Here is a 14,393-nt window from a genome sequence, read left to right as displayed (position 1 = left end):
TGGAAATGAATCAAATGCAGAAAATCAGGACATTGAGAGTGAAATAACAAAATTATATCAAAGTCGCTCTTTAAGACCTCACAGGAGCCAAAGCTAACTGACCTCAAGGTTAACTCAAGAGATAAAGCAGATAAGGAAGATTACAAAAAGCTTCCACAGCATAAACAAAAACGTCATTTCTCATTTCCTCATTGCTTGAAAGTATGAACATTCACCAATAGTTTATAATTTTACATAAATTAAATAGACATTGAAATTTAACATTAGATTACTATACTGTAATTTCAGCAGCTCTTTCTCTTTCTCTCTACCTCTCTAATGGTTTAAAGGCCATTCTGTCACCTAAACTTTAATATAACCAGTCAGCAATCCATTCACACCTTAAATAAATGACCTAAAATGAATTTTTGAAATTGTATTCTATCGAAGTTAACCAGGGTATGAATAACTATGTGTAATATGCAACTATTTCTGAATTCATTGGTAATTTAAAGAAAAAAAAGGCTAGTTAATCATTGCCAGTTAAATTGCAGTATGCAATTGCCAAAGTGACAAATTTACACGCAGCTCATTTACAAAATGTTAGAACATTTAGGAAAATGGAGTGATGTGAATTGTGGGTTAATTTATGACTAAACTATGTAAGTATGAGTGAGGGTGTTTGTGAGAGAAGGGTTCACTATCCAGAGTTAGAGTAGGTTCTAGGCTTCTCCACATCTGCAAGTAAAATTATGCAGGGTTTTAAATGTTATTCTGTTATTATTACAAGCAGTATAATAGTGCAATGTTTAATGGTGCTGCCTCACAGCTCCAGACAAAAAGATATCTCCACTGAATCTCCGGACCAGCTGAGTAACTATTAAAACATTTTATACCCCACCTTTCCAACCAAGCGTTTCTTTACAGGCGGAGTTGTGAGAATCTGGACCAAACTACTGTGCCATGTAGTTGAAGAAGAAACCTATATAACCTTTAAGAAGTGTCTTGATGAGATTTTTGGATGGCTTAGCTATTAGCTAAACAAGTAAACTTCATGGACTGAATGGCCTCCTCTCCTTTGTCAAATTTCGTATGTTCTTAACTGTTTTTAAGAACCTTTGTTCACTATATATGGGCTGCACAGTGGTGGTGCTGTTGCCTTACAGGCTCCAAAGGCTAAGTTTGGGTTCCACTCCCATTTGGGATGCATGTCAATTTTGTGCTGTATGTGGTTTTCCATCATGTATTCCTTTTACCTTCATACATCCCAATTGTGAAATGGTGATTTTAAACTGGCCCTGCATAAATAAGGCCTGCATAGTTCATGAAATGACCGTGTACAGTAGAGTAGCAGTGAACAACTTTTACTATACCAGACATTTTCTCTTTTGAGGATAGCAAGGGTGTTATAACATTCTTCTAATAATAATTCAAGCGATTACTATTCATTTTTACATTCTCTATACACATTATGTGTGGCTATTTCTCTGGGCAAGTAGGTTTTCCATCCACAGCCCAAACAACATGCATATTAGGTTAACTGGCAATTCTGTTATTGGCCTGTGTAAGTGTATGTTTGAGTGATCCATCTGGTGGACTGGCACACTGTCCAGGATTTCTGTTTTGTGTCCAATGTTGCAAGTAGTGGATTAACCATTAATAGTGTGTCTGAGAGTGTATAGCAAGACTACATAACTTGACAGTCGGGTTGGCCTTCTGGACTTTTCCGTCACCTTATAATGTTGGCTGGGACGGTGTTTGTAAATAGCCCTTCAGACGCCTTTGGTGACGTTCCAGTCTGGGAGGACCCTGCCCAGTAAATATTCCAGCTGCCTGTTGCCGGCGTGAGGTTTCCATAACAACTGAGAGGGGTAAGGATGTTTTGGCGGGAAACTTTTTCTTTTTAAGGAGAATGGCGGATCAAGGCAGGAGGGAAGAAAAAAGGAAGGAAAAGGCTGAAGGCAAGGCGGAGACTATCCACGCTCAAAGAGTCGTTCAGGATCTTTCTTCACCCAGGGACGTCTGCTATTTGTGGGTGGCCACCCCGAAGAAATAATCTGGTGATGAATCCCTGAGAAGAGGCCAGGTACTGGTGTTCTTCGGGTGCTCCCGTATGGTGAGTCAGATTCCTGATGTTGCATTTCTTCGTGATAGTCCACGGAGAAGCCGTTCCACCAGAGGACTGTTGTGTTTTCCTCCTGCCCTATGAAAGGAACTGAACTGCAGGATTTATTGTTTTCTTATATGTGGACTAAGTAAATTTTTCCTTTTTGGCGTTCTCAGAGAACAGTTTTTTTTTATTTACTTTTGTTTATTGTCTGCGTCAAACCGGGGATTAGGATTTGGGCGCTGGGGAGGGCATCAGGGAAAGGGGTTCACTAATGAGCACTCAGGCACTGGGCAAATCAATGTAAACAGCAAATGTCAATATATTTTTCAGTCCCACTTTCTTTTGCGTGAGATTTTTTGCTAGTTTATATAAGGGCCGAGGACCGAATATGGTAATGCTATTTTAACCTTCTATTATCGTCCACTTCCCTTTGGGTTTAGGAATCGATTTCCCGTATCTTGCAGTTGCTACAGTTTTATTATGTTCTTTTTCTCTTTCACGATCACTGACAACATGAATTTATCTTTCATTTAGAATGTAAGTGAAAAATGATTCCTAGATGCCTATCCATTAGTGGGTCTATTCATGCACATGCTCACACTCAATCTATCAATCTGATAGCATGTATTTAGATTGTGAGAGATCTAGAAGAAACTTAAGTCAATATTTATACATTAAATAAACATCATACAGAAGGTATTCTAGTTTGGTAACAGCACTCCTTTATAAACAGAATTTTATCATTAAATCTGTAAATTATTTTTCTCTGTTTCACAAATGGATATGTGGGTTTTTAGACAGAGCATAGCACTCCAACCAACATGCCCATTTTGTCTTTATTCTGATGTGTTGTTGAAATGAACTCTCACTTAAATACACTGTATACTGTCTGCTTCATATGAAAGATGTCAATACAAAAATATACCTTGCTTTCTCTTGAGCATTGAACTTCATTTTTGTTTAGTTATATATAAATATAAGCTTTAAAACTTACAAATGTTTAATCTTTACTATGTTTTCAAATCTACAGCGGGAAAAATAAGTATTGAATGTGTCACATTTTTCTCAATAGATATATTCTAATGGGGCTATTAACATGAAATGTTCACCAGATGTCGGTAACAACCCAAGTAATCCACACATACAAAGAAATCAAAACAAATAAGTCCATAAATGATGTATAATAAAGTGGACTGACACAGGGAATAAGTTATTGAACATACTTGCTGAAATGTATTCAAGTCGGGTGATTGACTGGGCCATTCTAGCAGCTTTATTTTCTTTCTCTGAAACCAGTTGAGAGTTTCCTTGGCTGTGTGTTTGGGATCATTGTCTTGCTGAAATGTCCGCCCTCATTTCATCTTCAGCATCCTAGCAGATGGCAGCAGATTCTTATCAGGAATGTCCCAGTACATTTCTCCATTCATCCTTCCTTCAATTATATGAAGTCTGACAGTATTTTGGGGTGTTTTAGGGTGATGTGCAATGCTATTACTGTAATTCTCCAAACATGATGTGTTCAATGACATCCAAAGAGTTAAATTTTGATCTCATCAGACCAGACTGTATTCTCCCAGTATTTCATTGGCTTGTCCAAATGTTGTGCAGCAAACTTTAAACAAGCTTCAAAATGCATTTTCTTTAGCAGTGGAGTCTTGCGCGGTGAGCATGCATAGAGGCCATGGCTGCTGAGTGCATTACTTATTGTTTTCTTTGAAGCCACTGTACCTGCTAATTTCAGGTTTTTCTGAAGCTCTCTGTGAGTGATCCTTGGCTCTTGGACAACTCTTCTGATTATTTTTTTGACTCCTCTGTCAGAAATCTTGCGAGGAGCTCCTGGTCGTGGCCGGTTTATGGTGAAATGATGTTCTTTCCACTTCTGGATTATGGCCCCAATGGTGCTCAATGGAATATTCAGATGTTTAGAAATACGTCTATAACCAATGCCATCAGTATGTTTTGCAACAATAAGGTTGCAAAGGTCTTGAGAGAGCTCTTTACCTTTACCCATCATGAGATGCTTCTTATGTGACCCTTTGGTAATGAGAAAACTTTTTATAGGCCATCAATTAGGACTAAACCAGCTGAAATTAATTTGCACTGATAGGGGGCAGGATTGCTTTCTAAATACTGACAGATTTCAGCTGGTTTCTTGGCTTTCTATGCCTTTTTGTACGTTCTTTTCTTCATGTGTTCAATACTTTTTCCCATGTCATTCCACTTTATTACACATAATTTATGGACTTATTTGTTTTGATTTCTTTGTATGTGTGGATTACTTGGCTTGTTACCAACATCTGCTGTAAATGTCATGCCAATAGCCTCATTAGAAATATATTTACTGAGAAAAACATTCAATACTTATTTTCCCTGCTGTATCATTAAAATATGTCCAGTGTTCCACCCCCAAATGTGCCATTCTAATATAGTGCATTATACCCTGGATCATTTTTCTTTGCTTTATAGACATTAAGCTTACGTGATCTTAACATTCTGTGCCAGTATGCCCAACTGGGTGGTTGAAATGGATGAAGGAATTCTGAGTAGCAAACAGAAGGTACCTAGACAGTCCTGACCTTAATTTAATATCAGGTTACCAGCTGGAGACATAGCAGAAAAAAGAATGAAAGGTTGGGTTGGGCAAACCACATGTACTTTTTACAAAATCTCTAAACAATAGTTCTATATTAGTTTTGAAATTGTTTTTAGACTAATTGTTGTCTGTCACAGACCTTTATACCTACAGAAAAATATCAAATTCAAGTCTATCAATACAGTTCTAATGCTGTGCTATACAAGAAGATTTATAATAATTCTATATTTTAATATGCTCATTTTGCTTGGCATGGCTTAAAAAAAACCTCCAATTTTTAAAAAAATCTATTTACATTTTGATGCACAAACAATGCATACAGTTAACAAAATTTTTATTAGAATGTAAAGGAATATCAGTTTTGCTAAAAATCTATGTTGGCATCTTTTAACATTTAATACAGATTCAACTCAAATGAATGTACATTCCAGTTAAATGACCTAAAGCATGGTAGGAAAACTGATTTGCAACTTGTCATGCTAAAATTGAATTGGCCGCGTGATTTTAATAATAATAATGAAAGACTGCATGTCTCACTCATACTTTGTGGATTGAAAACTGTACACTCTTGAGACGCGAAGTGCATATTTTTCCTGGTGAGTTATTATTTTAAACATAAATATATAAAAATATACAGATAGATAAGAAGAACAACATTCTCAAACATGCAAAGTAGAAATATTGTGCAGTAACATAAATCTTAACTTTTTAAAATGTTTGTGCTGTATTTTTGGTTGATCACCTTTCCTACATTGTATATTAAATTATTTGTTTTACTTTATATGTACATAAACTTCATGAAAAATAAACATTTAAATGCTTTTAATAAATAATAAATGATTATAATGAAATATAACACACAACATATATATATATATATACTGTATGTATTACAACCATATATACTATATGTACACACACACACACATATATATGTGTGTGTGTGTGTGTGTGTGTGTGTGTGTACATATAGTATATATACACACTGTATATATACATTTTTAAATACGTTTTACAAACTTCTGAAAAATTTGTTGTAAATTTTGGGTAGTATTAAACCAATGAGTTCATCACATGCTTCAAAATATCAAAAATTTAAAAAGGGAGGTACTGTACTTTTAAAATATCAAACACCTGTGATAACCAGCTACTGCATGAAAAATAAGAAAGTGCTTTCAAACAAATATAGTAATTTAGTGACAGGGGTCCATGCATAATTAAAGTTAAAAATGCATTCTATGTCCTAATTGATTTTAATAAAACAAGAATGACTGCAGGGTGGCCTAGTGGTTAGCATTTTACTTTCACTAAAACAGCACTATTGTACCAAGTAAGTGTAAGGAATGACTGATTCAAACAGGCTAAAACTGATATGCTGTATTGAATTAACTGCTGCTGTAGTAGTTGTAATTGAAGTAATGTCAGTATATCTTCCATCCATCCATTTTCTAACCCGCTGAATCCGAATAGGGTCACGGGGGTCTGCTGGAGCCAATCCCAGCCAACACAGGGCACAAGGCAGGAACCAATCCTGGGCAGGGTGCCAACCCACCGCAGGACACACACAAACACACCAAGCACACACTAGGGCCAATTTAGAATCACCAATCCACCTAACCGGCATGTCTTTGGAGTGTGGGAGGAAACCGGGCGCTAGCGGGAGAACATGCAAACTCCACGCAGGGAGGACCCGGAAGCGAACTAACTCTGAGGCAGCAGCGCTACCACTGCGCCACCGTGCCGCCCGTCAGTATATCTTTTAACACGAAAAATAAAATTTAAGTATGAAATTATTTTTAACTAGCAATATACCTAAGGGAGTCCTGTCATATATAAAGAAAATATGTCCAGCATATATATTTTATCCCAGATGATATAAGACAGAAGAGATGTTCTAATTACCTTTGGATAATGACATAATTTATTAATGCTCACTTGGTGCAGTACTCTTACTAAACACATCTTGTTTCACACAGTTTGTTTTTATTTATTTGACATTCATTTTAGTTAATCTGCATGAATATTTCCTATTAGACTTTTTCAGAAAATAAGAAAATGAAGGTCTCTATTTTACTTAATAAGGCAAGCCTCTAGTACGTAAATGAATTAATTAATCTATGTGATTCATTACAAAGAAATTCCTTTAAACAGATAGGAATTCTGTTTATTTCTATTTTTAAAGTTCATTCTGAGTAGAAGAGTTTGCTTTTCCAGATAATCCGCACAGGTTATGGTTTGACAGCTGGAATGACCCTTTTTAGTGATTTTTTTCCAATGAGTCAGCACTATTTTGTATTAAGTAAACACTCTACAAGCAACTTTAGAATATAATTGTGAAAAATGAAATGTTAAATTAGATGAGAACTGAAGCAAGTAGTGGCACAAATTATACAGTCAGCCTAATGATGTAGGGGTCACTTGTTATACTGTTAAAATCTAAAACTCCGTAAGAAGCATTCACTAATATTGTGGGATACAAAAAAAAAACATTGTGACTTTCATTAAACTCACTTGATGTCAATGAAATCTGCAGCTAATACCCACTTTTTTTTCTCAAGACTCTAAAGATCCACATGTTTTAGATCATTTAATCTCATCCACTTACAATACTGTACCTCAAAAGAATCTTGTTTTGCTGTAGTTATTTATTCAATTTGAATCCCTAAAACTGCATATCAGAAACCTTGTGTATGTCCATCCATCCATTGTCTGCACATGCATTCTTGATCAGAGGTAAAAATAAAGATAGATGTTACAATTGGTGTAGGTACCCAAACTATCGGCCCAATACTAAATCAAACACCCTGCTTGTTCTCACACATAAAAGAGGCAGATAGCTTGAAATAAACCTGGCAACTGGCATTTACTGTAAGTGTTAGGTGCTTTTTGATAAATTCTATTGGATATCATTTAAAGAAAGAAGTTCAGAAAATCCAACTGTGACTTTAAGCCTGTTGAATTCTCTGACCGAGTTTAAAAAATAGGTGAACATTGCCTAAACATTATGGTTTTAACGTCAGTGACTACAAATGCAAACAATCTCAGCTTGTAAATGAAACCTTGGAGACTATAAACAACATTTTAACACTGGCCAGAGATTACGCCTTTCTCAAGAGACTACCAAAACCGTTTAAAACATGATCACCATCATTGTCATAATTAATTGCAACTTAGAAACATATGAAAGTAGCACAAAGCATGGCCTACTGATGTCTTATTTAAATTCGAAATTGTCCAAACAAACCCTCAGTATATGCCTTGTTGAGTAACAGCATTATATATGATGGAATTGGACAGCTATTCTATTTTATGAGCTTCCTATTCCCTATCTATTGAGACTGAAAAGAATCAAGGTAAATCTCTTGGCAAACACCTTCCTTATAGGAAGCAAAACATTCCTTTAGTCAAAACAAAAGCTGAATCTGCTTCATGAATGGAAGGAAAAAATGTAAGTTCTAAATTATCATTGGGATAAGATTTAGCCAAAATATGGGGTTTTCATTCTTGTGAGAAAGTCACTGTTGAATGCTGTTAGCTACATTTTAACAGCCATTCCTTTGCTATTAATGTAGTTGAATGGAGGCTATTAAAATGCTATATGAAAACAATTTTTACTATTTTAATAATAAATTGTTGAATATTGTGTTAAGAAAATAATGAAAGATGTCAGAAGTTCTTTGGGTGCAGTAGCTCAGTGGATATTACTGCTCCTAGTCAGTTCAAGGGACTCAGGTTCAGGTTGTACGTTGATCAATGTCTTTGTAGACATGGCACGTTCTCCATGTCTCCATGTGGATTTTCCTCTGGTTTCCTCTCCAATCCTAAAGAGTTAGAGGTTAATTTCAAAGGTGATAGTAAATTAATTTGTTCAGGGCTTGTGCATGTCCCGCCTGTGACAGACATCCCTGCATTGTGTATGATTTTGATTCTGCACAATCCTTCAATGGCAAAAATGTGTCCGAAAATGAGTGACTCTTTCAAATGAGAGTATTATAAAAGTTTGTTGACATACTGTGTGCTTCTGTACAAACTGAATTAACTGCTGTCCTTTAGCAAAGCAACATCTAGGGAATGCTGTCGCAGAACCGCATTAGATCAGTGTGTTTTTTTTTTTTTTAATGTTATCTTATAATTTTGTTTTCTGAGACATCATGTTCCCACTTCAAAAGATTATATTAAAAAGTAGTTTAAGTATCTCTTGTATGTTTGTTTGTTCATTTGTTTATGTTAATATTGCTGGTTAGACTCCTTTTATATAAGCATCTTTTTCTATGTACAATGTGTTTTGTGGGTGGTTCCTCCAAAAGGCAGGGTCACCAGCTCATCATTAAGGGTCAGCCCTCAGTCCTGCAAAGGCTGTGGAAACCCCACAGTTCCTTGTGGTTCAGCAAATGCACTTATGGTATTGGTGAGTATCTGTTGTTATTTTTCTTGTGCTTTTGTGATGTGCTGTACTTGTTGACCTCTGTGCTCGGTTTTTGACTATTCTTGAAATTTGAGTATTTCAGCTTCTTTACCTCTGAATTGCATTTGACTTTTCAGGTAACTACTTTGTCTTTGTGCTCCTTGGAGATGATTTTGTGTTCTAGAGGATTTTTTAGAATTTTTTTATTTATTTATTTATAAAGATTCAATGTTTGTCCTTTTTGTGACTAGCCAGAGTTTGACAGTTTCCCCCCTCTAGTGGACATTTTGAGACATCTTTGGAGCTTATTGGGCTGAGAAACCCCTGTAACTGTCCTTTACACAATCTGATATTTGCTCAAATCATTTTTGTATGTGTATTATTATTTTGTAAGCATATCAGTAATCAATTCTGAATTTGGTATTTTTCATTTCTGGTAGGCTTAAGACTTGGTTAATTGGAGAAATCATTATTTTGGCCTAAAGTTTGGTTACTTTTGTTATGAATTTACTGCTGTCTCCATTTGTTTTTTAGGCTGTGCTTAAAAGCAAAACTATACAAGAAAAATAATCACAAGAAAGTTCAAACAGGCATAGGAGGTTTTATCCACAGATTGGATAACGCTCAGTGCAAAAGGCTGAACTTTCATTCCGTTTGCTGATTAATTCAAGGTCACGACCCCAGAGACAATGCCCTAGAAACATGGGACACATCCGTGACAATGGTACCCAAAAATGGCTTCCATGAACAAGAAAGGGCTATAAGACCTCAAATTTCATCCCTAATTATCTTGTTTTACCCTTTTGGAGGTGATGATAATTAGCCTGACTTATTGGTTTTGATCCCTGCCTAAATTTTTAACTAATTTTTTACATCTCCTGGTCTTTGCATCTGCAACTAGCAGTAGCAAAATAGGAAGCCATTCTTCAAAAAACAAAACTAATACAATAAACAAAGGAAACTAATAACTGATTATCTGAAATCTTATAAATAAATCTATACAGGTAATCGATTTGAATCGAAAGTGAATTTGTATTGTTTAAATACAAAATGAAAATATTTTGTAGTTTAGAAATGGATGATTATTTATTCATAATTTTCTTTCAGCCTTTTTAGTTTGGACATTTGAACAATTGTTTTTAAACAATTAAAAATGACAAGCTTACCCACAAGCAAGATTTTACCAGGAGAACTGACATAGCATACATTCACAACTGGGGATGTGCATAATGGGGTTTGTATCATCCAAGTTGCAGTGTGTATGAAATGCTTATGACGTGCCGTGGAAGTAATTATTTTGTGAGTGCTGAAGTATAAGAGAGGTTAAGTAGGAGGGGCAGAAGATCAAGAAGTACTCCAAAATGATCAGGTGTTCATCAGCAGGCTCCTTACTCTATGTGGAACAAGTTTGGTTCTGTTGAATGTTGTAGAGAACAAGAAGTTCTAGAGCCATCAGGAGCAGCTGGACTTATAAGTATGAATTTGGATCAAGAGTGCAGAAAGTGCAGGAACACAAAGAGCCTTCCATGACACGTTTGAAAAGATGGCATTGGGGTTTTCATTGCCATTCCTGAACTTGGGAGTGAGTCTTCCTCTCAATATGTAGAAATTGTCTAATTTGCCTCCCACATAATAATATTTAAGGAAAAAAAGCAGACAAAGTCTGTGCCATCTCCTCATATGCAAGCAAGAGGTGTGGAAAGAAGCTGATTTTATCATTTGTTAAAACTTTCTATGAAGTCATCACCCTGTGGAGGACAAATCAGTTTGTTAATATCCCTACATAAATAAGAAGTGAGAAGTTTGCCTTGGTAATTCAATATTTCTTTGGGAATATTAACATAAGAGAGTTCATAAGTTCTATCAAATCTTAATTAACAGCATTTGCAGAGGATTTTTTTATGAGGGATTTCCTTTTGGTATGGCAATGGATAGTCCACAAGTATTAATTTACAGGTTTCCACTGGCAAACTTTTTATCTGGCTCCTCAATATCCATTGCAACATGAGTACTAGAAGAGGCACTTAACAGAGATTTTGCCTGAGTTTTTGTGCATGGGTTGTGGAAGTGGAAGTTGACATTACACTGAATCTTACATTAGATGCTGCATTATAGTCGAAGAAAGTACTTTGCTGCAGTAAATTTTAAACCATTTGATAAAACATTTCTTGCCATTTACAAACATGATAAAAGTCTAAACAACCTTGTCTAGTGCTCAGACAGCATTCAATTTAGAATCCACAAAATATAAACATCTATGGCTCACAGATAAATATTAGGCATGAATTCTAAATATAAAACACTAATGTTTTACTTGTCTTCTTCCTTTTACTATTCTCTCAATTTAATTAATTTGTTCTTGTTTCTGACAATATTTTTTACTATATACAGTAATTACTATATCTAAAATTCCAGAGTGCTACCTTTTAAATCAAAACATATCACAGAAGCACTGTATGTAATAAACTTTTAATCAAAAAATGTTTGTTCTAGCATATCCGAGTCTGAAGTGGCAATCAATATCAAAATTGCCTCCAATGTTCTTATGAGTGTAGTTGATTAAGTAAGTGGTAATCGAATAATTGACGGACTGCCACAACTGAATGATTTTTAACACCATTTGGTGATGGACGGCTGTAATAGATGAAGCCAATCAAGTCAAGAAGAAGCCCAGATATGTGTTAAGATTCTGCTGCTGATCTACCTGGTATTTATAACCAACCTTGATTTTTCCTCTGATTTGAGTTAGGTTCATAGCAAAGTAGCAGTATTTTGTTTTCCTTTTAAAGCTGAGAAATTTGAATTTACTCCGGTCATCTAATTGTACAGCAATGACTTCATTTACAAGAATATGTATATACTATAGAGTACATCCCCGAAATTCACTGGGTTTACGTGCCTGGAGCACCCGCAAATTGTGAAAAACTGAGAATTTTGGATGTGGTTTAAAAAAATGCCTATTTTTATAGTTTAAACCCTAAATATGCCCCAAAACAATTTAATTTCATTTCAAACTCAGCTTAATACATTACCTAAAAATAGAATGTAAAGGTAAACCCATATACTGTACGGTACTGTACTGATATGTCACCCTCAGTGCTAGAATGTAAAATACGGATGTTACTGCTATATATACTGTAATTCATGCAAGTGCGTTTTCATTGCCAGAAGCCTTAGAAGTTGCAATGCGTTTCAGTGGCATCTTGGGGCTTTAAGAAGAATAAAACGGAAAACAAGAGAACACTCAGCTGGAGATGCGTCACAGAGCAACAGTCATTAATCAGCAAGAAGAAATAAATAACGCTGATGCGGTCCGGTGCCGCTAAGATTCACACCGTCGAGAAAATGGCAAATTATTTATTTTTATGGTGGAGGTTCCATGGACGCACCCAGCCCTGGCTCGACCTGCACACACTCACAAACAAAGACAAAAACAAAGCAAACTGGTAATCAAACAGAAAATAAATAATGTAATGAAAAGAAATGAAATAAATGAAAACAACAATACCACCCCCGTTCCCCTTATGGCGATTATACATTAAATTCAACAAAGCACAAACAAAACACACAGTAAAGTCAATGAAAAATGGCAAAGGATTAAATGTAATGATAAAAATAGAAAGTCCAGAGATTTGCATGTTGAATGGGAATGTAAAGATATTCCTACCGGTAGTTTTTGAAATGGTGAAGACAAGTGGACAGGTTCAGAAGTGCTGTTTTCTTCGCAGGATGGCCATGAATCCACTTACAGTCCGAATGTACACAGGCAGACGGCAGACAATCCAGGACAAAATGAATAAGTACAGGTAACGCAACAGAAGGCAGACAGACAGGAACTTGAAACGCAAATTACAAAATTTGGTTAACGGCCCCCTTTATAAAAGCCACGCTGATATCCTTTGACCCCAACAGCCCCTGCACCCTCAGCAGAAGACCAATCAGAGCCACTGCAGGGACTCCTGGGAGTTGCAGTTTCAAATTCTATTAGCTACTTTCACCATCCCAAGTTGCATTTTCCTCTACGGTTGCTTCCTGTTCTCTCTATAGTAAAGTATTGCCAGGAAAAAAGCCATAAATTGCGGAGGATATTTACAGTTTCCACTATCCACTTAGTGGGTTCTAAGGAAAAATCCACGAATGATTGATGTCGCGAACTCTGAATTGCGGCTTCGCGGGGATCTACTGTACATGTTATAGCATTTTGTACAGGGGAAAGTCATGGAAGAAACCTTGGGAAATGCAATACAATACACAGAACAGAACACAAGTAATCCTCAATGCAATACAATAGTACAATAGTAATATTACAAGTACAGAGGAAAATGGAAGAGTAGGTGATATCACCTAATAGGATTCAGTCCTGGAGACCTCAGCCATCAAGCTACCCCTCCCCTACTGGCCATTCAACATCTGAGTCAGTACTAGGCCAGCCAAACTGATGAAAGGACCCTTCTACCCGACAATTCCAGTGCTCCTCCATCAGAGATTATTTTTCCAGAAGCAGGCAAACCACTTGGCAGTAGGCCAGTGGCACCAAGTCCCACATTTGAGTACCGAGAAAAGAAACAGAATAGGTGAGGGTTAGTAACAAATTATAACTGTCGTATTACTTATGTTTTAGTGCTAATGGCTAACAATAGAGATGCAGTATGCACAGTTAATCAGCAGCTCTAGTCTGGGTATGCCAAACTGAAGTAGCGAGTCTTTAGCTGGAATTTGAAAGCTGAGGCTAAAGGGACATCTCTTATAAGCAGCAGGCAGACCATTCCACAGTTTAGGGGCCCTGTAACTAAAACCTCGAACTCCAACTGTTATGTTATTAATCATTGGAATCATAAGCAGATTGGCATCTTAATGTGCGTTCTGGTTTGTAAGTAATGATAAGTTCAGCTAAGTAAATCGGACCTTGGCCATTTAACGCTGTATATGTTAAAAGTAGGATTTTGAAATCTGCCCTAAATTTAACTGGGAGGCAGTATAAGGATTTAAGAAATGGAGTTATGTGTTCGTATTTTCTTGTTCTTGTAGTAATTCTTGCATCAGCATCTTGGATTAACTGGAAGCTGTATAAAGAACAATCATTCTGTATAACCACTGTATATGCTGTATAACTATAATCCTTCTGTTTTAAGAGGAACCTAATGTGGTATGAGGTATCTAGTAAGTGTTTTTACTGGCTACCTCCCTTGGTGGGGGAATGAGGAACACCCATGCATAGCCCACTAAATGTAGATGCAGCAAATAACGTAGTGATTATATTTCTTTCTGTGACAGGAGGCTGGCGTCCATACCCAGTCGGGATGCCC

This window comes from Polypterus senegalus, chromosome 4, assembly GCF_016835505.1.
Source record: "Polypterus senegalus isolate Bchr_013 chromosome 4, ASM1683550v1, whole genome shotgun sequence".
NCBI classification, from domain to species: Eukaryota; Metazoa; Chordata; class Cladistia; order Polypteriformes; family Polypteridae; genus Polypterus; species Polypterus senegalus.
The sequence above is the reverse complement of the archived record's forward strand: the minus strand, read 5'-3'. Positions refer to the sequence as shown.